This window comes from Meriones unguiculatus, chromosome 7 (assembly GCF_030254825.1).
Source record: "Meriones unguiculatus strain TT.TT164.6M chromosome 7, Bangor_MerUng_6.1, whole genome shotgun sequence".
Lineage (NCBI taxonomy): Eukaryota > Metazoa > Chordata > Mammalia > Rodentia > Muridae > Meriones > Meriones unguiculatus.
Genome location: NC_083355.1, coordinates 102843386 through 102868207, shown reverse-complemented (window position 1 = coordinate 102868207; position 24822 = coordinate 102843386).

Here is a 24822-nt window from a genome sequence, read left to right as displayed (position 1 = left end):
ATCCTCCACATTGATTATCTGCCCACTTCTCCAATTAAAGCAGGCAAAGAGTTACATGTTTTTCCTTGGGGTTTGGCTTTTTACTATGCTTTCTTTTTAAATTTTCCTTTGATCTGGGCGTCATCCCCTCAGGACCCTGACTTCCTTGCTATGAGCACACAGAATTTTCTTTACAAAAAAAATGTTCAAATATTTTGTATTGACTGCCAAATAAATAGAATGGAGAAATAAGTCTATTTATAGGCTTAATAATTTATTTGAGGACTATTTAAAATAAATAGAAAAGGGTCCATATTTCCCAGCCATGATGTAGAGAATGTAAGTAAATCTCTTTAATTCACTTTACTAATATTTATGATTTCATGGCTTCTAAACTTCCGGGCACAAATCACATTAACAAGGAAACAGTTGTTAAAAATACTGGAATAATTCTGTGTGAAAGTTATATCCTCATTACTCTAAATTATTTTGTTAGCCTTTCAGCTTATATTTGCTGCCCTTCTTGACATAACATTTTGACTGACAGTGATAAACCTGAATTGCCTCTTATTTTGTCATCAGAGAGGTTTAGTCTAAGTATGGATGACATTAAGGAAAAATGACAGGATTCTTTCCCCCAAGGGGGCTACAAGATTTTGTACAGTACATGACAGCTTCAGCTGTCAACTTGACACAAACCTATAGTCACCGGAAAAGAGGGAACTGCAACTTAAGAATTTCCCAGATCATAAAGGCCCATGACCATATTGTGAGGTGTTATCTTAACTGATAACTGATGTAGGCATTCCCAGCCCACTGTGAGGGGTACCATAACTGGGCAAGTGGGCCTGGGATATATAAAAAGGTGTCTGAGCAAGTCAGAGGAAGCATATTAGTAAGCAGTGTCCCTCTGGTCTCTGCTTTAGTTCTTGCCCCTATGTTTCTGCTTGAATTTCTTTCCTTATATCCTTGATGATGCAATATAACTTTTAAATTGAAATCACATTTTTCCTCTTAAGGTTAGACTGCACAAATGAGTATAGCCAAAAGAAAATGAACTAAGAAAATCTTTGGAATTCTCTTGCATCATTATATTAGGGCTTTTAAAATATCTCATTTTTATTTGTTTATGTATTTTTATCTCCCTTTTTACCCTACATTCAATTTGCATATATATTATGGCTCACTTTAGTGTATTTATAAGATTCCTGATTAGGTCTTCGCATATATTATTGTTTATTTCCTTGGGCTCTTTTTCCTTTGTTTGTTTGTTTTTGTCATGTTCCATTGTGTTAATTTCTGTTTTACATTATTTTATTTTATTACCATCCCTGAGGAGCTTGTTTGTTTTCTGTTGAGAGATCAGAAGAAGGTGGATCCAGACTGAATGGGGAGGTGGGAAGAAACTGGGAGAAGATCATGGTGAAAATGCAATCAGGATAAATTATATGAGGAAAGATATATATTTCAATAAAAGGGAAAAAAGAAATATTAAAGTATAGTCAATTTATCATCACCTTTCTGTATGTCCTAAATCATAGTTGTGTGTGTTATTCTGCTGAAAATAATTTTGTTTATATGGATAGAATATTAACAGGCTTTTTTTTGGTTAATGGCTTCAGATTGTAAAATATGCTATAACAAACAGGTTTATCCTTATTCCTTGAAAACCAATAATAACCTGTCTAACATGTTTGAAAATTCGTGGTATAAGTTGATCACAGGTTTTCACAAAGATCATTTGAGTTCTCTGATCTTCAGATTGATTGAATAGTAATAGCTCCAACATAATGGGTATAAATCATGTGCTCAAGAGTATAGATGACAGTCTGGAGAGAACTAGTAACTTACAAACATGTCTCTCAGAAGCAACATAAGAGATGCACAGTGCCCTGTACCACACTATGATTCATTGGACAGAAGCTCCGTGTCCTCTGTGTTGGCAGAAGTGTGATGAAGTGGGGTGTCGTGTGCTGGGTGAAGGTCTGAGCATGAACCGAGAATGAAAGGGTGGGCTGACCTCAGCTGGGGAACATCTACCCTGCACCCAGACCCTCAATCGTATCGAATTGTTCTATCATTCACAGGTTTGATCTCAGGAGGTGAGATTAAGTTATCAATTGTCTTCCCAATAACCACACACCATCTTACACTCATGCTTTCCTCTCTGAGTCTATCATCAAGATCCAGGCTGCAAAATGCTTTGCACAAGTGAAGAAAATGCTGGGCTTTATCACTGGCTTTGTGAATCACAATTAAGAAATTGTTCTTCTCTTATTTGTATAAAAGAATCAGGGCAAAGCCCCATGTTTTTCCTCATGTGCCTCCAGATAAGACCTTTTTATCATTGCCTCATGATACCCATGCTTACTTCCCACTTCCTTTTCTCCTTATTTGCTGTACAATACATCTTAAAGGAATTCCTCCTTACTGCAATGGTCTGCATAAAATGGTGCCTCTATTGGAGTGTGAATCTCATTCTTTTGAACCTAGACGGACATTAATTTTACTGCTCTTCAGTACATCTTTTTTCTTTTTTTTTTTTTTTTTAAAGAATTGAACTCCATGTGCTTAGTTATTGTTAGTTCTGACTTTTGATTCCAAGGAACAACTGCAAGAATAGTAAAGCAAACCAAACAGACCTCAAAACTATCGCTCTTCCAGAAAAAAAAGTGTGCCAGGAACTTAAGTGTCAATAGATATTCAGGGTTAAAACATCCATTCTTTGGCCTGCATGGTTTTTGTTACTGACTGGACTAGAAGAAGCAAAGCATAAAGTATCATTCTTTTTTTTTTTTTTTTTTTCAATGCAGTTTATTCAGGAACATTGAACAATCCTCGGACCCCGGGGAAAGCCAGCCCACAGCTTAAATAGCCTCTGGGTAGCCAACCCAGGCGTGCCACAGGGGCAATGCAGATAGGTCCACATACATGGAAGCAAGCCAGATCCTCGGCCTTAGCCAAATGTGGAGTTGTTCGTGACAGAGAGCACTCACCATCGGGAAGGTGGAAGGCGGAAACCAGCTCCATCTTTAAGGCATAGCATTCCGCAGCTCTCTACAGTTCCCCCTTTTTGTTTTAGACGCATCAGGCAAGAGTAGAGGTCTGATCTCTGATATTAGAAATAAAATGGGACTTTGTACAGATGTTCATTTAGGTGTCATCCACCCAAAGAACATCAGACCCGTCCAATACCTTTTTCTCAGAGGCGGGACCTGGGGCATCAACCCGCATGCAATCAGACATGCTCTTCTCTGGGTCCAAAGCGGCTGACCCTGAGTGCAGTGCTTAGCCTCGCATCCTGAGCGTATCATTTTAGCTTTTTATGGTATCCAACCATGCTTGGGGAGACTGTCCTGCTTCAATGGCTGTAAAGGCCTGAATGATCATGGCTGCATCACACTGTTGTGAGACTCTAATCTTGCATATATACCACAGGCAAACCAAGGAGACCAACACCAGAAGGCCTGCTAACACTCCCATGCCCGCCCATTCCTTCAGATGATTCATATGCCCTGGTTACTCGCATGCCTCACTGGGTGCCTATGATGCCCCTCACGCTATGACTCTCTTCAGACAGAAAAGGGATCTTGGAACTACAGCCACCATTGTTACTACCATCTCATTGACGGCTGTTGGAGCTACCACCAGGGCATTAGCCATGAGTCATACTGGGCAGACTGCTCATACCCTGAATAATCATTTAGCCAATGTAGCTCATGCCTTAGTTGTACATAAAAGAATTAATGCTCAACTAAAAGGAAGCTTGATGGTGTTCAATCAGAGGATTGACCTCGTGCAGGAGCAAATTGATACCCTATGGCAAATCGCTCAACCTGGCTGTCAATGAAAGTATGCTGGACTTTGTGTCACTAGCATACAACATGGGAATTTTTCCTGCGCTGCAAATCTGTCTAAACAATTGTCGAGCTATATTTTAGGTAATTGGACTGGAGAATTCGATACTACGATGGAGCAGCTGAGAGTGGCCATTGTCACAGTAAATTCTACCAGAGTGGACGCAGGACTAGCCACAGGATTATCAACATGGATTGCTGCAGCCAGTATCATTCTACACATGAACTAGGAAGCAATGAGTGAAAAGAAGAAGTTAAATATAAAATATATATCAGAATGCATGAATGTTTATTGAAGTACACGAGGTGGGTTGAAGCTTCTAGTGTGTACAGGGTATGGAAACAGTGTGCATTTATGATCATTGTGACTTTTTTAATCTTTGTGAAAGTTTCCTATGATGGGAAAACTTTAGGTAATTTGGTTTCAATTGTAGTCTTGTTGAATGCTTTTTCTTTTTCTTACTTATAAACGTACTTATTTCTGGAGCTTTGATCACAAACTCATATAATCAGCTGGAAGCGTTTGGCACCTCTTAAAATAAAGGAGAGACATATTTAAAAGTCTAAACATAATCTTCTCATTACTTTTGGTGGATTCTCAAGAAGAGGAGTATAATGTTGGCACAGAAAAGGATTACTGTTCAGGGAGATATAATATGAAGCTTAGAAAGGAAGCTTTAAGACTAAAATTTGCAAGTGCCAGAGCTTTGAAAACCATCTTAAATAAAGCTTCTCTGTGGTCCCTGGCTCAGAACACAAAATCTGGAGGAGGTTACCATTCAGGTAAATAACAGCATCTGACACAGTCTGCAAAGATAGAAATGAAAATAGGCAACAGACAAAGTGGCCCAGTCAAATAAAATTGGGCCCATCCTTCCTGGGTATATGTTGAAGCCTAACCTGGAACTCACAGTGTTTTAAGACACACACAGGATTCACTTTCCATTGTAAATAATTTTACGTTTTCCTCACTTATTCTAGTCTGGCTTGATGTGATTAGTTTTGCAGTGGAAAATATGGAAATAGAAGAAGAGTGCTACAGTAAATATGTACATTAGTCCTTTTTATATGTCTTGAAATATATTTTCTAAACAAGTGAGTAGACTATTCTTAACAAGGCTATTATGAGATAACTTATAAAAGTAGTTTTCTTCATCCTTTTCCCTACCTTCTCACAGATTCGCACCCACCTCCCTACCTGTGCAACTTTTTATTCTTATTTATTTATTTATTTATTTTTGATCCATCAGTCTAATTCTTTCTGCCCAAGCACTCTTGGGGGTGTGGCCTGCTTGGGGTGTGGTGGAGTTACTAGGGATTATGCCTTTAAAGAAAATTGATTCTCCCTCTCCTAGTTCCATCAGATGCCAATAACTTCTCAGCTAGGCATGGGACTTTGTTCCACCATTTCCTTCATGCTGACAGTTCTGCTTGAGTTTGCACCTGCATTGTGCATGCAGACCCATTAAGTTCATATGTACAAATACCATGTAGTGTCTAGGAAACACTACAGTTTTTAAGCCATATCCTGTTTCCAGTTTTTACAATGTTTCTTCTTTAGATTCCATGAATATCCCTGAGCCTTGGGGTATGGGTGTGATAAAGAAAACTCACTTAAGGCTGAGTTGTCTATATTCTATTTATGCACATTGAGCAGTGGTGGGGTTCTGTGTGAATCATGTCTACTCCAAGAAGACGCTTCTCTGATGATAGTTGAGAGACACGGTGATATATGGGTTTAAAATGAGCAATTACTGATCATTTTGTATGGTCTGTTTAGTAGAATAATAGTGATAGACTCTTCCCTAGGACATATGATTCATCTGGTCACAGGTTTCTGTCAGTGGCTCTAGTTATGGGTCCTTCATATTCAAAGAGATTTTAAATACAATTAGAAGAAAGTGGTTGTGTTTTCCTTTAACATTCATATCTTTGTACACCGTTTACTATTGTAGTCCATGTGTGTTCACATCTAGAAGAGAATTATTATTGATTTTTCTCTTACAGTACCAAAGAAGAGTTCCTTTCTGCATTATGAAAGCTAGCCAGGATACCACCCAATTGATTTCTCCATTTGAAGACTCCAATGTATGGTGTCAGCAGTACTGTCTTACCATCAATTTCTTTGGGGTAATTAAGATCAGTTTCAGTAGCTTATAACTTTTCCAGGTCTATGGGAACCCATTGGCCAAGAACTCAAATGGAAACAGCCAACTCCTGGTATGGGGGATTTTATTTGCTAGTCTGTGGAGTCTCGATTCTATCCCTGTTATGGAGAAAATCCATTTAAACTCATTTTATATAGGTACATATTTTAGAAAGTTTCTACACTAGTAGGGTTCAATGTGGCCTTTACAAAATACATTCCTCATTACTTACCCATCTCCATATTCCTTCTTTCATCCTGCCCTTCCAATTCCCACATGCTTTACTGCATCACTATAGAAACAAGTGTGGATCTTCCGCAGAGAGTTGGAAATAGGTCTACCATATGATCTAGCTGTCCCACTTATGCCTTACTACAGACATTCTTGCTCATCCTTGTTCATTATATTCTATTCACAATAATTTAAAAAATTGAAATATCATAGATATCCAACACCTTATTAATGGATAATGAAAACATGGTACATTTACACAGTGGTATATAATTCAGCTATCAAGAAAATAAATGAACTTATAAAATTTGCAGATAAAAGGATGAAACTGAAAATAATCAAATTGAATGAGGTAACCCAAACAAGAAAGATAAATATTTTGTTTTCCTTCATATGTGTGTAGATGAATTTTAATCCAGCAACATGGCTGTTCAGGCAAGGGATTACATCCAAGGACCTCCTAGGCCTGTGTGATAAAGCTGAAATGCCATACACTGTTAGTCCCTCTTGCTGGAATAAAAACAGTTCCTAGTACATATCCTTAATTCCCCAAAATAAAGTCTAATTGAGGGGCAGACACAGTGATGAATCAGGGAAAGATTTGACAGAATGAGTCAGAGATAGGCTATGGTCAGGGGTTGCTACACAGACCTACGCTTCAACCAAGGACCATGCATGGAGAGGCCCTAGACCCCTGCTCAGTTTCCAAGTGGGTTCCTTATTACAGGAAACAGGGACTGTCTCTGGCATAAATTCAGTGTGCAGGCTCTCTGATCACCTCCCCCTGGCATGTCCAGCCTTGCTAGGCCACAGAAGACAATGAAACCAGACCTGATGAGACCTGATAGGCTACGGTCAAAGAGAAAGGAAGGAGGACCAGCCTTATCAGTGGACTAGGGGAGGGGTATAGGGGAGAAAAGGGAGGAAGGGTGGGATTGGGAGGAAATGAGACAGGGGAGACTACAGTTGGGATACAAATTGAAAAAATGGTAATAAATGAAAAAAGAAAATGAATTCTTGGAGAGCCCAGCCCCAACAGATAGATCAACAAAACAACGCCTGCCTCTGTAGCTCAAAAAACATTGCAGAAGAGGGCTTGGAAAAATTATAAAATCAGAATATCAGGAAGTCTTCCCTGAAACAGCCTCTCCTAGAAATGGCTGCGTAAACAAGATCACAGTGGTATTTCTTCCTTCCTTCCTTCCTTCCTTCCTTCCTTCCTTCCTTCCTTCTTTCTTTCTTTCTTTCTTTCTTCCTTTCTTTCTACCTAAAGAAATCGTACTATATAAGGGTTACGTACTGGCTGGTTTTGTGTCAATTTGAAACAAGCTAGACTCATCAGGAAGGAATGAGCCACAGTTGAAAAAATGCCTCTATGAGATTCAGCTGTAAGGCGTTTTCTCAATTGTGATCAAAGTGGGATGGTCCAGCCCACTGTGGGTGGTGCCATCCCTGGGCTGGTGATCTTGGGTTCTATAAGAAAACAGGTCATTTGCCAATTGATGGAGCCAAGTTTACCCGTGGTTCTGCTGCTTTACGCTTTATGTAGTTTGGAACTTTAAGTTGTCTGTAACTTACAGATCGACAGATTTTCTTGGAAGCTTGAATAGTCCTTCTTGGTCAAGGCGCTCTAGAAATAGGGACGTCTGCTCTTGGAAATGCTATCTTGACGTCTTGAGCATCAACTGTACAGATGCTTGCAGGTAACTCCGCCTGCCATTCACTCTGTCACATTTGACTCAATACGAATGGGTACCAGTTCACCTGTGTATGTGAAAGTCATTTTTCATTTCCAAGCAGTCTGTTTCTTATTTTTATATTTCCAACTCTATTCTTGGATGTACAAATTGAGCTTCCTGGCTTCAGTAACTATGCTCTATGCACCTCTAAGGTTTAATCCTGTATTTATATATTGTACACAGTACTGAGCAATTTTGTAAACGGATATATTATACAGAGAACATGAATGTTTCTTGCTTATTTTACATCTTCAGCACCGTTGATTAAATTGGTGTCATATATTTCTGTGCACCAATTGTCAACACCACTGAGTGCTGTGCTGCCTGATGTGAGAAGGAAGTTGCTGACTTGTGACCTATGGTTGTCCCTGTGCCTTGTCACCTGTCACCAGGGAATCTGCCACAGCCTGTGGTGCCATGGAAAGCTGCTCACATACCACTGAGTGAACATGTCTTGTTCCTTTTATCTATTCTCTTCCAGTCTTGGGTGGCTACTCCGCTGCCATATATGACAAATCACCATCACCAGAGTTAAGTGCTTTTGGATTTATGGGTGAGTTCTTTGGGTGGCCCCCAGACAGGCCTCCAGATCTGGCTCCAGGGTGTCAAAGCAATATTGGGGATAGCTAGTCTCCTTTTGACTTACTTTTGACAGTAGGTTTCAGGGGATCAAAGCCATGCCTGCTGCCTGCCTCTCTCCTACCACAGTTCCATCGAGTACACACTCTTGTATTTGTCTGACCTCATGTCACTTCCTGCACTGTTTCTTGTATCTTTACTTAAAAGTTGGGAGTCCTTGTTTAAGTCTTGTCTCTTTGTATGTGTATTTTCATATGGAGTATAAAAATTGGTGTGCCTTGAGCAAGTCTCATTTTTTTTTTCTGTAAGCTACCTCTCTCACCATTTCATCTCAGGTGACTGTCTTTTATGGAGGAGAGGGGGTGGGCATGTCCATCAAGAGTGAGTGAGCAGTTGGTAGTGATGTGATTTAAGTCCAGTATTGGCCTAGTCCATGCTGTGTGCTCAGAAGTCTCTTTACCAAAGAATAGGAACAGGAGCCAAGCATGTCCAGTCCTCCTCTTCTGAAACCGTTGAGGTCTATGAGGTGAAACTTGACAATGGTCTGGTCTACGGGGCTGCTCAAAAAAGTGTGGTCTTGTATGTATCATTGGTTTTGGAAAAATAAACCTGTACAACTGGAAAAAAAGAAGAAAGGAAGCAGGCTCAGCAAGCCAGCTGAAACAAGCCAGTAAGCAGCACCACTCTGTGGCCTCTCCATCAGCTCCTGCCTCCAGGAACCTGTCGTGCTTGAGTTCTTGTCCTGACTTCCCCAAGTGATGATCAGCAATGTGGAAGTGTGAGCTGAATTAACCCGTTCCTCCTGAACTTGATTTTTGGTCATAGTATTTTATTTCAGCAAAAGAAATCCTAAAACTGGTTAAATAAATATATTTGAAAATATTTGCTTCAAATGACAACTAAGAATTGTCTAAAGAAACTTCCTTGGCTTACTTGGATACTCTGAGAGATATTTTAGAATTAAGTAAATTGTGAATTAAAAACAAAGTTAAATTATGGTCTATAGATCTACAAACCAATTCTGTCAGTGAAAATTCAGGACCCTCTTTCTCCATGGAAAGGTCAGTTTCCATGTATTTGTCAATCCATTTCAGTAGTCTATTCTCCAAAAAGAGTCATGGCACTTTACTGCTTCTGCAATCAATTAAATGGATGGAACAGAATAATTTAACCTACATCAATGTTATGACTGTATTAGAGTCACAGTGTTAGCTCTTTCTGACAATCAGTCTTTACCACGACTCACCAGACACTTGCAGGGTAATGCACATTTGCTTATTTACCAACCTAAGAAAGAGGAACTTATTTAATGTATGCATTTGTTACACCACTACTCTTTGTACAAAGATTTTTCTAGAAAGTAACAGGATAATTAGTGAAATTACAAATTTAGATTATGTAGAAATTCAACACATTATATGCTAGTGAAATTTAAGTCTTATGAATTATAAAACAAAAAAAGTATCCAGTTCATGAAATGTTATAAGAAGACAGGAAAATAAAGAAGCCAATGGTGACATGTATGACCCAGGTTTCGGGAAAACAGGCTTTGGACTAGGATCTTGAAAACTTGGTTGGTAATTAGCAGGGCATAAGTAGAGCACATGGTCATTTGGGTGTCAGAGCAGTGAAGACATAATACACAACAAGAATACTCAGAGTTCATAATCCATGTCCAATTAATGTGGATGCAGGGGCTGTATTGCTCCTGAGTGAGCTCCATGGCTATAAATCCTACCTCATGGCTGTATTTTCATTGTCGACCAGTTGGTAATTTCACAAATCACCATGTATCAAAGATACAAAAACCCAGTTTAGTTTATTTTTCTTTTACTTAAAAATATTTTCCACAAGAAGGCAATATTGGCTTTTCTCTACACACCCACTTGTTTCCATTAATATAGTCATTACTTTAATTCAATACATTGGCTTTTTAAAGATGTTTCCAATAAACTTAGTGATTTCTTAATCTCTCTTCTCACCTCTTTACTTTAGTTTTCTATTCTACTGCTTCCAAACTTACCCTCTCATTGATTCATATTTCACTAAATTATAAAAACTCTGAATAAGAATAATAAGAACAATTAAAGATGAGATCTAATGATTGTCAATTCCTAGAAACACAATATAGAATCAATCTCTTGATATGGAAAGACAAATTCAATTATCACAACTCTGATGGTCTTAGTTGCATCTCACGTAGAGAAAAGTGAAGCTGGAACATGCAAATGTGTGTTACAGTGCAGTGATGTGATTGGAATCAGAGCTGTGACACAATATTTTAGGATTGAGAAGCCTAGAAGATAATCCTTTTAAAAGCAATATGTAGACTTGAGACTGGGTGAGTCTGTTGCTTTGAGAATGCACCTCCTACTCAAGGAGATGCCAGTGAATCCGGTAAACCATTACTTGACTTGCTTCTTGTAAGTAAACAGAAAGAAAGGAAAGTACAGCTAGTGGACCATGAAATGAATGCTTGTCGGCTCTTATTATTTAACATTTCCAAAGCACCTAGCACTGCTAAGACTGTCTAGCTGGGTTCACATATGCACCACTGTGTGCTTGCTTGTTATTCTTTCTAGAAGACAGTGGGTGCAAGGGTAGCACACACCATGTTTCAACATTTTCTCAGACGGAGATTCTGGGTTATACAGCTTAAAGTCAACGAAATGAGTTCTAGGTATTGCTGTTGGATTTTTCAAGTAAGAACATTAAGGTAAAGTCTGCGATTTCTCCTGAAAGTCATAGAAATGCATTGGAATATCAGATTCGAACATAGTGACTTTGCGCAGTAGTTTGAATAAAATAGCCCCATAGACTCAGACATTTGAATTCTTAGTCAGTAGGGAGTGTCACTACTAAGAAGGATTAGGAGGTACGGCTTGGTGGTACAGGTGTAGTCTTGTTAGAGAAACTAACTCACTGGGGGTGGGCTTTGAGGTTTCAAAAGTCAAAGCCAGGCCCAGTGTCTCTCTCTTTCTTCCTGCTGCCTTTGGATCCAGACAGAGAACTCTCAACTACTCCTCTGCACCATGTTTGCCTGTGTGCTGCCATGCTCCTCACCATGACTATAATGGACTCCGCCTCTGAAACTGTAAGCAAGCACCACTTAAACCTGCTCTTTTATAAGAATTGCAGTAGTCATGATCCCTCCTCACAGCAGCAGAATACCAACTGAAACATGATTATTTGAATGTTTTTGTTTGTTCATGTGTTTTGTTCTGTTTTTGTATTTCAAAATTACAGTTTTGTTTGCTTTTTAAATGAATTCCCCAGGGGTATTGACTGTCTTCTGTTCTGTCAAGATATTTGCGCCCATCTACAGAGGCAGATGATGTAATGTTAGACTGAAATTTTATCTGTGAAGACTAATCAGATTATTTCTGACACATAATATAAAAATAGAATCTGATATCGCTAAGCCCATGAAGGCTGATCTATTTTTTATAGTTGATGCTAAATCAGTGCATACTATATTTCAAAATTTATATTTTAAGTATTATTTATGAACAACTAATTTATTTTACCTGTATGGTTGTGTATGATTTTTTGATTAAGATATGAAGATTTCTTAAGTAAAGTTTGTGTGTGTTTGTGAGAAAGAAAGAGAGGAGATAATTGATCAGAGACAGACAGGAGAATAAAACAGTGAAACAAAAAAAAAAAAAAACAGAAAAATCTATAATATTTATTTGCTAAACAAAATTTTACAAAAAACTTATTTTTCTTCCAAAATGCAATATTTCTTTAAATTTCAAAATTTCTGACATATCTAACAGTGAAGATGTTTGCTATATATATTTGACATAAAAATAAATTATTCTGCCTTCAAGTATTATCTTAAAACAGTGTCTGCACAAAATGGTTTTAGTGGCCGTTTTTAGTTAGGAATAGAGTTGGACATCAAAAACAGCAAATGATTATTATATGAACTTCTTTCTTTCATAGTCTGAAATTTTGTGCCCTCAAATCTGCACATCAAAATTCAGGAACTGCTACAGCATCATCACTGCATGAGATACAGTGATTTTAGTTCACATTCAATCCAGCAAAGCATCACTATTCTGTGTTGCACTTAACAAATTAAATTAAATTAAATTTAGCCAGAAGAAATGATGTCATTCTCTTTTCTCTGAAGCGTCTCTGGCTCAAACTCATTCCTAGATTAGATTCTTACAGAGTGAGTCTAAAGGTGCTAAGGGCAATAGACAATTCCTGGTCTCACAATGGTCCCCCTTTTTGCTGGATATTCTTCCTTGGAAGCACATGAGGTGAGAAAGTGAGTGGTCCTTGCTGGAGGCCAGCTATGACTTCAATTGCTAGTCCAAGACAGTGTTACAAGGATTACGGAGTTTTACAAGGAGTTACTATGATGTACAAACCTGAAAAGCTGCTTCGAAACAGCTAGTTCAAAAAGAACTACTTGATGTTTATGGGCCATTGAAAGTTCTTTGTTGGGCTAAAAAAAGAAATATTAAGATGAAACCCAGATGAGGATAAAAGAACAGGGAGGAATTGGATAAAATACTTCAATACAAAAAGAAAATTACAAACCTGAAGGGTGTGGGAATGATAGGAGTAAAAATCCAAACATAGAAATAGGAGACTTAAAATAAATTGATACAATCAGGGAAAAATAAACTAAATGGTTGGGCCAACTAGAAATAAAGTACCAAAATTGGAGCCATGTGTTCGACAAAAGTGGCAGATGACATATGAAGCATTACAGAAATGTGGTTCAGTCTGGAGGATGCTAAGCTATGCATAAGATCAGCTTAGAGGGCTCACACAGCAACAATAGGAATATAAAACACAGGACAAGTGTCCTCACCGTCAATGGGGTATTTAGTGGCTAAAGAAATGCAGGGAGTAGCTTGCTAAAATATAATCAGTCATTTAGCCATGGGTCACTTGGGAAAGATGATGAAAGTGGAATGTGCAATGGTCCCTGGATGGAAAGAAAGGAAAGACTTATGGACAAAGAGACCGCAACTATGTGAAATTTCAACATCTTTTCAAAATTAATTACTGGGTTTCTGAGGCACAGACTAGAAAAGGCAAGAATGACTCGATGAATACGATGATCGACAATTTCCTCAATCTAAACATTACTTATTTGGATCCTCCACACCCGTGATCCTGCCTTATTGAGTAACAAAGATGATTTTATTTTACTTTTACTCAATAGTAAAAATAGTTTCATACTTTAAATGAGTTTTGATATCTATATATTAATAACATGAAGAAATTTATTATCCTTCAGAGACTGTATAAGAAAGATGCATAATGATACATAGTCTTATAAATATGTGAAAATGACAAAAGACAAAGAATAATGCAAAGGTATGTATGGGTTTCAATTGAAAAGGCAACATTATCAGTAAAAACTTAATGATGTGCTGATCATCATGAGACACGGCTTTAATTGCCCAAGACTGGGGAGGATCAGAAATTTTAGACCACTTAGGATATAGCTGGATAGGCTGTTTAAATTTGTCAGCATTATAAAACCAAACCAAACTGAAGACAAACAAACAACAACAAAGAAGTACCCTGATAAGACATTATGTGTCAAGAAACCTTCAAAGATGGACTCAAATTTGTTTTGTTGGCCATATACTTCTGGACACGGGCCCTACAATTTTAAATTTTTATCTATTTTCATTTTTTTAACTTATACTTCTTTCACCTCCCTTACCCTGCCTTTGAACTCTCTCTCTCTCTCTCTCTCTCTCTCTCTCTCTATATATATATATATATATATATATATATATATATGTGTGTGTGTGTGTAAATATATATATATATATATATACTATATAGAGTGCCTATGTATACAGTATATATATATATTACAGTGAGTGCCTATATATAGTATAGGCACTATATATATATATATTAAGGCTTTGAGTTTTGATGGGATTATAGAGTATGGGAACAAGTGGATCTTTGTATCTATATGTGTTTATTGTGCCTTTGCAGACCTGCTCTTGTCTTTCTGTTTCTTTGTTTTGTTCTATACACTATGTGTGTTTTATTTTGTATTATTTCTTATTATTCTTTATGTCTCTGTTTTCTAATTAGCAACAGAAAGGAGGTACATTTGCATTGCTAGGAAGATAGGGTGGATATGGGAGGTGAAGAGGGCGAAGAAAATGTAACCATCATATATATTATGCCTCAGAAAATTAAAACGCAATTATTTCCTCTTGCATCCCAAACTCCTATTAATATTTTTATTAATAATCTTTCTTGTTTATCTTTGGTCAGTGGTCACAATGGTCATAGGGCCAACTAGGGGACCATGTCTGATATAGGATAGAGAAAGGAATAAATGAGAATCAAGCTGACTTTTTATGTTAAAATGTTTTTTCCTACTACAGAGTGTAAACATTTTTGAGAAATCAGCAGTAAACACACACAATTCCATTTCTTAGCTACCTATCCCCAAACATGTGCTTGTCTTGACTGAGGTATAGTTATTATTCCAAATATTGATCCAACCTGCAAAAATTACCTTTGATGAAATGTAAACACTTGGTAATTCATAATTTTGATAATATGTCAAAATGGCATCTCATGAGTTAGCCATTAGAGCTGAGTGTTGGCCACTAAGAGTAAACAGAAGCTAGTGGTGAAGATGTGTTCTGGAAGACATGAAATGAAGATCGCCTCTTCAGTGGCAACTCAGGGTGCTAACAGCTAAGTTGATGAGTTAAAAGAAATCAGAATTGATCTCTTACATTATATTGTAGTATAATATCAAAAAGTATACATATATACCTACATAGCCTTGGTTAATTTGTTACTTTATATAGACTGTGCTGGCTTAGAACACATGAAGATCTACCTGTCTCCATCTCCAGAATGATGAGATTAAAGGCACATATCACCGCACCTGACCCAAAATCCCAAAATTTCAGTTTTTTAGGTATGAACACATAAAGTTACTCTATGAAGAAGGAATTGTGTTTTTCACTTTGATTTAAAGGGAAAAAATCTGAATATGACTTCCATAGCACAGACAAAAAAAATCAAGTTGATAAATTTTGCATTGAATTAAAAAAATTATGACATAGTGAAAGAAGTAATGAAGTGTTTCTAGAGATCAGAAAAGCATTACAACAACTTACAAGTATATCAAGAATTTAAGAAACCTAATAGCAAGGAAATAACCCACTTAACATAGCCATTCTGAAATGACAATCAAGAGTAATAGGAAAAAAAAAAAAAAAAAAAACCTCATCCTTAATTGACTTAGTCTTTCCTTGCTATCATAAAATATAATCTGTGACTGGTTACTTTATTAGGATTGTAGCTTGGTTGGTGTTAGAGTTTGGAAGCTGAGTGTCTAAGTGTAGATTAACTCATCAAGTCAACCTCTTGGGAAGACTCCCTTGGCTCCATTTCAGTCAGAACCCTCTCTTAAGGAGGGATCACATGGCAAGACAAGAAGCCAGTGAGTCACTAAGGTATGATTTTAGTTTCTTCCCAACAATTTTCTCCCAGGGAAATGTGCCAGATTCTCATAGGAATTATGCTAACCTCTTTTGAAGACAGCACCCTTAATGACATGACAGGCCTCATATTCTAAAGGTCCCACCACGGAGATAAAGAGAAACAAGCCTCTGGCTTTTGAATCCCTGAAAAGCAAATCACATCAGGTCCTGTGAGTAAGCATATAAACTATAAAAATGAAAGTCACAGGAAGCATCAAAACACCACACTTATTTTAGAATGGCTGTCATAACAAAGCCTAAGGTAAATACTGGAAAATATAGAAAGAAAATGGAATGTGCACTAATCTAAAAAGAAAACAGGATGTAAATCATATGATCTAGCAGTTCTTCTGCATATAGATCTGAAAATTTAAAATCATAATATGTATTAGTTACTTCTATAGCTGTGACAAAACACCAGGCAAAATCATCCTTAAACATATTTATTTCACTTTGCTGTTCAAAGGTCAGAAGTTCTGCTATGAAAAGTGGGAGAAGCTGGCCACATTGCAAAGATAGTCAAGATGGAAAGAGTTTAACGGTAAGTAAAACGGGGTTATGATATCTCAAGAACTGTACCCAGTGACACATTTCCTCCAGCAAAGCAGCATACTCAAATGTTCCAAATATCACTGCCATTTGGTCATCCTGTCTTTAAGCATGTGAAACAGTTGTAGAGTAATACGTTTCCCTCTTAAGCAGTAACAAAGAAACCTTTAGTATGATGTTCATTACTCCAGTGTTCAACAAGTTATAGAAGTAACCTAGGCATTTATCAAAGGAAAGATGACAAAAGAACATGCATATACATACCTTCACAATAAAAAAATTTAACAATAAGATAATCTTATTATTGTTGATGTTATGTATGATGGGAGATATTATGCTAGATGAAATAAGACAGATTTAAGTAGATAAATGTGCTTAACATTCCTTATATCTTGAGTGTAAAATTTCAAATTTATATCAACAGGAAGTAGAGTAGAAGAAGGAAATAGGGTCAAGGCAAATGTAAGGTTGCTAGGCCAATTCCAGGAATTTCATCAGGATGAGTACTTTCGGGATGTTTATTATACAACATAGTGGCTATGTTTAATAATATATTTTCAATAATAAAATTTATTTTAAGGTAAATCATTTTGTTTTCATCATTTCCTTTTTTAATAGAACCTCAAATGATAGTCCATGTTAGTCCTTGAACTCACTATGAACAAGCAAGCATAACTACAAACTCACCCAACCCTTTTTCTGCCTAAGTTTCCCAAGTAGTGGGAATCCAGGATGTTATACCCTGCCTAGCTCTGAAGGGTCATCTTAAATCTTCTGCACACAAAATAATGTCATCTTCACAGGTGAGACTACATAGATCAGTTGTCTGTGATGACCCTTTCACAACAGCTCACAAATTTTCAGAGTGTCACACTGTATACTGAAAGCTCTTACAATATTTTTCCAATTGTACTGAAATACACCTAGCGAAATTTCTAAAATAATACTTACGTGGAAGATTAAGAATCAAAAACAGCTCAAAAGAATTACTTGTAATTAGTAGATGAAAAATGTTGTGTCTTCTATCTGAACTCATTTTGAACTTTCTCATGGGTTATCTGAGTAGCTCAAATATTTCCCACACCATCGTGTCAGAAAATTTATGGATTTTCTTTAAAAGGGTATCAGGGAGTCTTTCACAGTTGATGCATGAAATGGTTTCTAACCATCTTTCCTTCCATTTGAATGCTTTGTCTCCAGTTACAAGACATGTTTGGAAAGAACTAAGAGATACGGCCTTGTTAGTGTAGATGTGTCAGTATGGGTTGACTTTGAGGTTTGAAAAACAACACCAGTCTCTCTCTCTGGGATGTAAAGCTCCCAGCTTTTCTCTAGCACCATCCTGACATATTTCTTCCCACCATTATGATAATGGACTAATCCTCTAAAACTCTGTAAACAAGGCCCCAATGAATTGCTTTCTTTCATAAGAGTTGGTCATGGTGTGTTATCACAGGAATAGAATAGTAATTAAGACAGTGTGTGTGTGTGTGTGTGTGTGTGTGTGTGTGTGTGTGTTTGTGTGTTTTGAGAAATAGTGCTCAGTAGTTAAGAGCACTTGCTGATCATGTGGAATGTTTGGGTTTAGTTACCAGTGCTGGCATAATGACTCATAGCCATGTATACCTTCATTTCTAGGGCACCTTGAATGTATGCATGGGCATTAATATATACATACATACATACATACATACATACATTCATGCTATGAAGACATATAAAAACAAATAAATCTCAATGAAATAGAATCATTCCATTACTTAAATTTCCTCTAAGCATGCCTCATGCCTACTGCATTGCTTTCTCTGTGAAGTCAGAGCTGTCTGGGTCTCATCAAGGAAGCAGGTGCCCTTCAGCTGCGCGTGATGCAGTTCCTGGTGTGCACTGCCTGTGTCTGCGAAAGCGCTTGCTGTCCCAGCTGTGAGCAGCTTCAGCATATAACTACAAGATGGGAGCCATTGTTCGGCAATTGCCGGGAAATCCTCTGTAACTGGCAAATATTTTAATGATACATGTGGTCAAATCAGAGCCAGTTATCCTTTCATCTACTCAATACCAAGGCTGTAATGACAGATAAGCCTTTTATTTTTCTTGAGCTAAAACACAGAGTACAAGATGATATCTCTGAATAAAGGGTTCGTTTTACATGGACTCTAAAGGGGAGAAGACATAAAGCCAATCTGAGCTAAAACTAACCACATTTTCAGCATTGCCTACAATGAATCAGGGCACACTGATGTGATAGCAGTGCACAGAGTCATGCATATTCTCTGCTGGCTCTAAAATCCCGAACTGTTACCCAAGGCAAAAATATATATTTACTTGCTTCACAGCTTGTGCAGCTGTTATTCGAGAATAACTGGACTCAGAAAGAAAGGAAAAAAAAAAAACTAAAACATTGTCTTTTAGAAGGATCTCTTACTGTGATGCATGCAGTATGCAGCGTTTTGTTAGAATATGAGACGTCGGAAGCACAGGTTCTTCTGTGGCAGGTGAGAATCTCTCACCTTTACAGGTATCTGCTTGTTTCTTGAAGGATGACAAAACAACAGAAAAAAAAAACTCAGCCTTATTGAAAGAGTGCTTGAAATTCTATTGTGTCAAAAGTATCTTGTCCATCTGTAGGCATAAATGATTATTGATAAAAAGGCTAAAATTTCTCTTATGAAAATGAAGTCAAGTCTATTTTCAGCAAAGTTTGGGGCTGATTTTGGACATGTATGCCTTCTCATTTTTTTCACCTATAGTCCTCATATGTGATGTCCTTATGGTCTTCTACTTTCCAAGAAGGAAAACACTGTTTTATTTTTTTTGTTATTTTGTTTTCTTTTTAATTAATTTTTATTTTTATATTAATTACTGTTTATTCACTTTGTAACCCAACTGTAGCCCCCTCCCTTGTCTCCTCCCAATCTCACCCTCCTTCTCTCATCTCCTCCTATGCCCCTCTCCAAGTCCACTGATAGGGGAGGTCTTCCTCCCCTTCCATTTGACCCTAGCTTATCAGGTCTCATCAGGACTGGCTGCATTGTCCTCCTCTGGGGCTTGGCAAGGCTGCTCCCCAATTCAGGGGAGGCTCTCAAAGAGCTAGCCACTGAGGTCAGGTCAGAGACAGTCCCTGTTCCCCTTACTAGGGTACCCATTTGAGCTGCAATGGTCTACATCTGCGCAGGGGTTCTAGGTTATATCCATGAACAGTCCTTGGTTGGAGTATCAGTCTTAGAAAAGAACCCTGTGCCCAGATATTTCGGTTCTTTTGCTCTCATTGTGGAGCTCCTGTCCCCTCAAGGTCTTTCTATACCCCCCTTCTTTTCTAAGATTCCCTGCACTCTGCCCAAAGTTTGGCTATGAGTCTCAGCATCTGCTTTGATAGCCTGATGGATAGAGTCTTTCTAAGAACCTCTGTGGTAGGCTCCTGTCCTGCTCCCTGTTTTCTCCTGCTCCAGATGCTTTTCCCCTTTGCTTTCTGAGTGAAGATTGAGTAACTTTCCTAGGGTGCTCCTTCTTGTTTAGCTTCTTTAGACATACATATTTTAATTCTATATTATACGATTAATATCCACTTATAAGTGAGTATATACCATATGGGTCTTTCTGCTTCTGTGATACCTCACTCAGGATGATCTTTTCTAGTTCCCACCATTTGCCTGCAAATTTCAGGATTTCCTTGTTTTTAATTGCTGAGTAGTATTCCATTGTGTATCCATTCCTCAGTTGAGGGACATCTGGGTTGTTTCCAGAATCTTGCAATTACAAATTAAGCTACTCTGAACATGTTTGAGCAAACATCCTTTTTGTATACTTGCACATATTTTGGATATTGCCTACGAGTGTTAAAGCTGGATCTTGAGGTAGCAGTATTCATAATTGTCTGAGAAAGCACCATATTGATTTCCAAAGTGGTTGATCAAAGATTTCAACATAAAACCAGACACATTAAACCTGCTAGAAGAAAAAGTGGGGAAGAGTCCTGTGTACTTCTTAAGAATGTTAAGTAAACTACATTTGAAAAATATGCTATTTGCTGCTTTATCCTTGTTCAGACTCTTGTTTCCATGGAAGGTAAATCTATCAGCTTGCAAATAAAACACCAGAAGTGTTCTGGCACTCAAAGTAACCAAATAGCTTATACTGTTATTTGATTTTATCACACCTGCCCACCCTTCAACCCCAGTTACAAAACAGAAATTATTTTCCGTTCATTCAAATTTAAAGCAGCACCTGTGATATTCTAGCTTTGCTTTTCTTTTTGAACTGTGCTAAGTGAACCTGTTATTTCCATGATAAGGAGTGCATTTAAATGCACGAATCAACAGTCGCCATGGTGGATAGTGTATATGAATATTTTCTGTTTAAGGAAGGAGAAATTTCTAAATGTGTAACAGGTATTAGTAGTCATTGTTGGCTTGTTTTAAAAATAGCTTATCATCTTTTAATTTGAATAGTTGGAAAACTAAGAAAAATATTAAATGCTCTTGAACTTATCTAAAGGCATTTACAAAAAATAAAATTATTTCAGAAATATCATGAAGTTATAAAGAAAACATTATGTGAAATAAAAATATAACTTTAAGTCATTGTTTAATCTTGTTAAAAATAATTCACCGTTTTGCTGCTTGAAATGAATTAAAATTGATTCTAAAGTAAGTAAATATAATTCAAAACAAGAAAAATAGAAGGCATTCTCAAGGACGCTAAACTCCCTTCTCTCCTCAATAATGGGTTTAGGAAAGGGAAAAAAAGAAAAATATCAGAAAGATGTGGTTCTTTTAAGATAAGCAGGAATTTTTAAGAGAAATATGATGAGAAGAGGGTTTTTTTTTTCTTTTATTAATTTTATTATTATTTTTTTTATCAGTTACATTTTATTAACTCTGTATCCCAGCCGTGTCCCGATCCCTCATTCCCTCCCAGGCCCTCCCTCATCTCCACCGTGCCCCTTTCCAAGTCCACTGATAGGGGGGACCTCCTCCCCATTCATCTGATCCTGTTTTATCATGTATCTTCAGGACTGGCTGCAAAGCCCTCCTCTGTGGCCTAACAGGACTGCTCCTCCCTTCGGGGGTGGGGAGACCAAAGAGCCAGTCATTGAGTTCCTGTTAGAAATAGTCCCTGTTCCCCTCACTTTGGGAAACCAATTGGTTACTGAGCTACCACAGGCTACATCTGAGTGGAGGTTCTAGGTTATATCCATACATGGTCCTTGGTTGAATGTCAGTCTCAGAAAAGACCCTGTGCCCAGATATATTTGGTCCTTGTGGAGCTCCTATCTTTTCCCCATCAGACTAACTCCCCTTCTTTCTTATGATTCCCTGTACTCTGCCAAAGGTTTGTTCATGAGTCTTTGCTTTGAAAACACTGCTAGTTAGAGTCTTTCAGATGCCCTCAGTATACTACTGTCATAAGTTCAATGCACATCCCATCTGTCTTTCTAAACGAGGATTGATCATCTTACCCCATGTCCGCTCAATTGATTATCTTTTTTAGGTGTATAGATTTCATTATCTTTATCATATCTTATAGGTCTATATAAGTGAGTATATCCCATGTTTGTCTTTCTCCTTCTGGGATATTTCACTCAGAATGATCTTTTCTAGATCCCACCATTTGCCTGCAAATTTCATGATTTCCTCCTTTTTGATTGCTGAGTAGTAGTCCATTGTGTAAAAATACCACAATTTCTGTACCCATTCCTCCATTGATGGACGTCTGGGTTGTTTCCAGGTTCTGGCTATTACAAATAAAGCTGCTATAAACATGGTTGAGCAAGTATCCCTTTTGTGTACTTGAACGAACTTTGAGTATATACCTAGCAGTGGTATAGCTGGGTGTTGAGGAAGCACTATTCCTATATGTCTTAGAAAGCACGAGATAGTTTTCCAGAGTGGTTGTACTAGTTTACATTCCCACCAGCAGTGGAGGAGGGTTCCCCTTTCTCCACAACCTCTCCAGCATGGGTTATCACTTGAGTTTTTCATCTTGGCCATTCTGATGGGTGTAAGGTGATATCTCAGGGTCGTTTTGATTTGCATTTCCCTGATGCCTAATGAGGATGAGCATTTCTTTAAGTGTTTTTCTGCCATTCGATATTCCTCTGTCGAGAATTCTCTGTTTAGCTCTGTTCCCCATTTTTTAAATTGGATTACTTGGTTTGCTGCTTTTCAGCTTCTTTAGTTCTTTGTATATACTGGATATTAGTCCTCTGTCAGATAAAGGGTTAGTGAAGATTCTTTCCCAATCTGTAGGCAGTCGTTTTGTTTTGATGACGGTATCCTTTGCTTTACAGAAACTTTTCAGTTTCATGAGGTCCCATGTATTGATTGTTGCTCTTAGAGCCTGTGCTGTTGGTGTTCTGTTCAGGAAGTTGTCTCCTATGCCAATGAGTTCTAGGCTGTTCCCCACTTTTTTTTTCCAATTGATTTAGGGTATCTGGTTTTATGTTGAGGTCCTTGATCCACTTTGACTTTAGTTTTGTGCAGGGTGATAAATATGGATCTATTTTCATTTTTCTGCATGTAGACATTCAGTTGGTCCAGCACCATTTGTTGAAGATGCTGTCTTTTTTCCATTGAATGGATTTGGCTTCTTTGTCAAATATCGAGTATTCATAGATGGCTCAGCCGTTAAAGGCTAGGCTCACAACCATAAATATAAGAGAAGAGAGGTTATAAAAAGGGGTCTTATAGAGCAGGTACAAACATGGTTGAGCAAATGTCCTTGTTGTATGGTCATACTTTGGATATATGCCTAAGAGTGCTATAGCTAGATCTTGAGGTAGCACTATTCCCAAATTTGTAAGAAACTGCCAGGTGCTGGAAACAACCCAGCTGTCTCTCAGTGGAGGAATAGATACAGAAATTGTGGTACACAATGGAATTCTTCTCAGCTATTAAAAAAACAAGAAATCATGAAATCTGCAGGTAAATGGTAGGATCTAGAAAAGATTACCTTGAGTGAGGTATCCCAGAAGCAGAAAGACCCACATGGTATATACTCACACATAAGTGATTATTAGAAATATAATATAGCATAAACATACTAAAATCTATACTCATAAAGAAGCTAAACAACCAGGAAGACCCTTGGGAAGATGGTCAATCTCATTCAGAAGGACAAATGTGATTGACACTGGAAGCAGGAGAAGACAAGGAACAGACAGGAGCCTTCCAGAGTTACCCTCTGACTCATAGAGGTTTTGAAACAGAGCCTGAGACTCATTGCCAAACTTTGGGCAGATTTCAGCAAATCTAATGAAAGAAGTGGGAGATAGAAAGACCTGGAGGTACAGGAGCTCCAAAAGGAGATCAACCGAGCCAATAAAGCAGAGCCCTAGGGGCCCTGTAGAGGCTGATAACCTAACCAGGCAAAATTCATGGAGAGGTTCCAAAATCCCAGCTCCGATGTAGCACATAGATGCAGTCTCCCAATGGGTTCCCTAATAAGGGGAGCAGGGGCTTTCTATGGTATAAACTCAGTGGCAGGGTCTCTGATTACCTCTGCCTGAGGAGTGCAACCTTGCCTGACAATGCAACCAGTCCTGATGAGACCTGATAGGCTAGAATAGTAAAAGGGGAGGAAGACTTCACCTATCATTGGACTAGGGGAGAGGCATAGGGAGAGAACAGGGAGGGAGGGTGGAATTAGGAGAAGACAAGGGAGGGGGCCACAGCTGGGATAGAAAGTGAATAAATTGTAATAAATGATAATAATAAAAAAGGGTAAAAATTCATAAAGTCATTAAAAAAGAGTCATATATATATATATCAAGAGGAAAGAAACAGCAAGGCATAGTTTTAAAACACTTGAGACATTCAAAGAGAAATAATTAGAATAGCAGTTCAGGTAGCAGAAAAATCCCTAAAGGCTTTCTAGAAAGACTTGAAGTTATTTGCTTGAAGAGATAATAATTCCATAGAGAAATGGATAAATAATATGATTCTATGTTGAGCATTATAATTGATAAGTCTAGTAACTTATCAATGTGGGTGATATATTTCCTATAGAACTTGATAATTTTCTATATCAAATGTGTGACAATTTCATAGGAGAGATTTTGTCTATGTCATCTATAGTAAAGACCTGATAAGTATTTTAAAACAAGTTGTAATGATGAAAACTCATTGTTTTCATTTAAATCCTTTATTTTTTTCTCCTTTTTCTGTACATTTATTACTTCATTTTAAAATATAATTCAATTGTATACATGTACCACAATTTCTGTATCCATTCCTCCTTTGTGGGA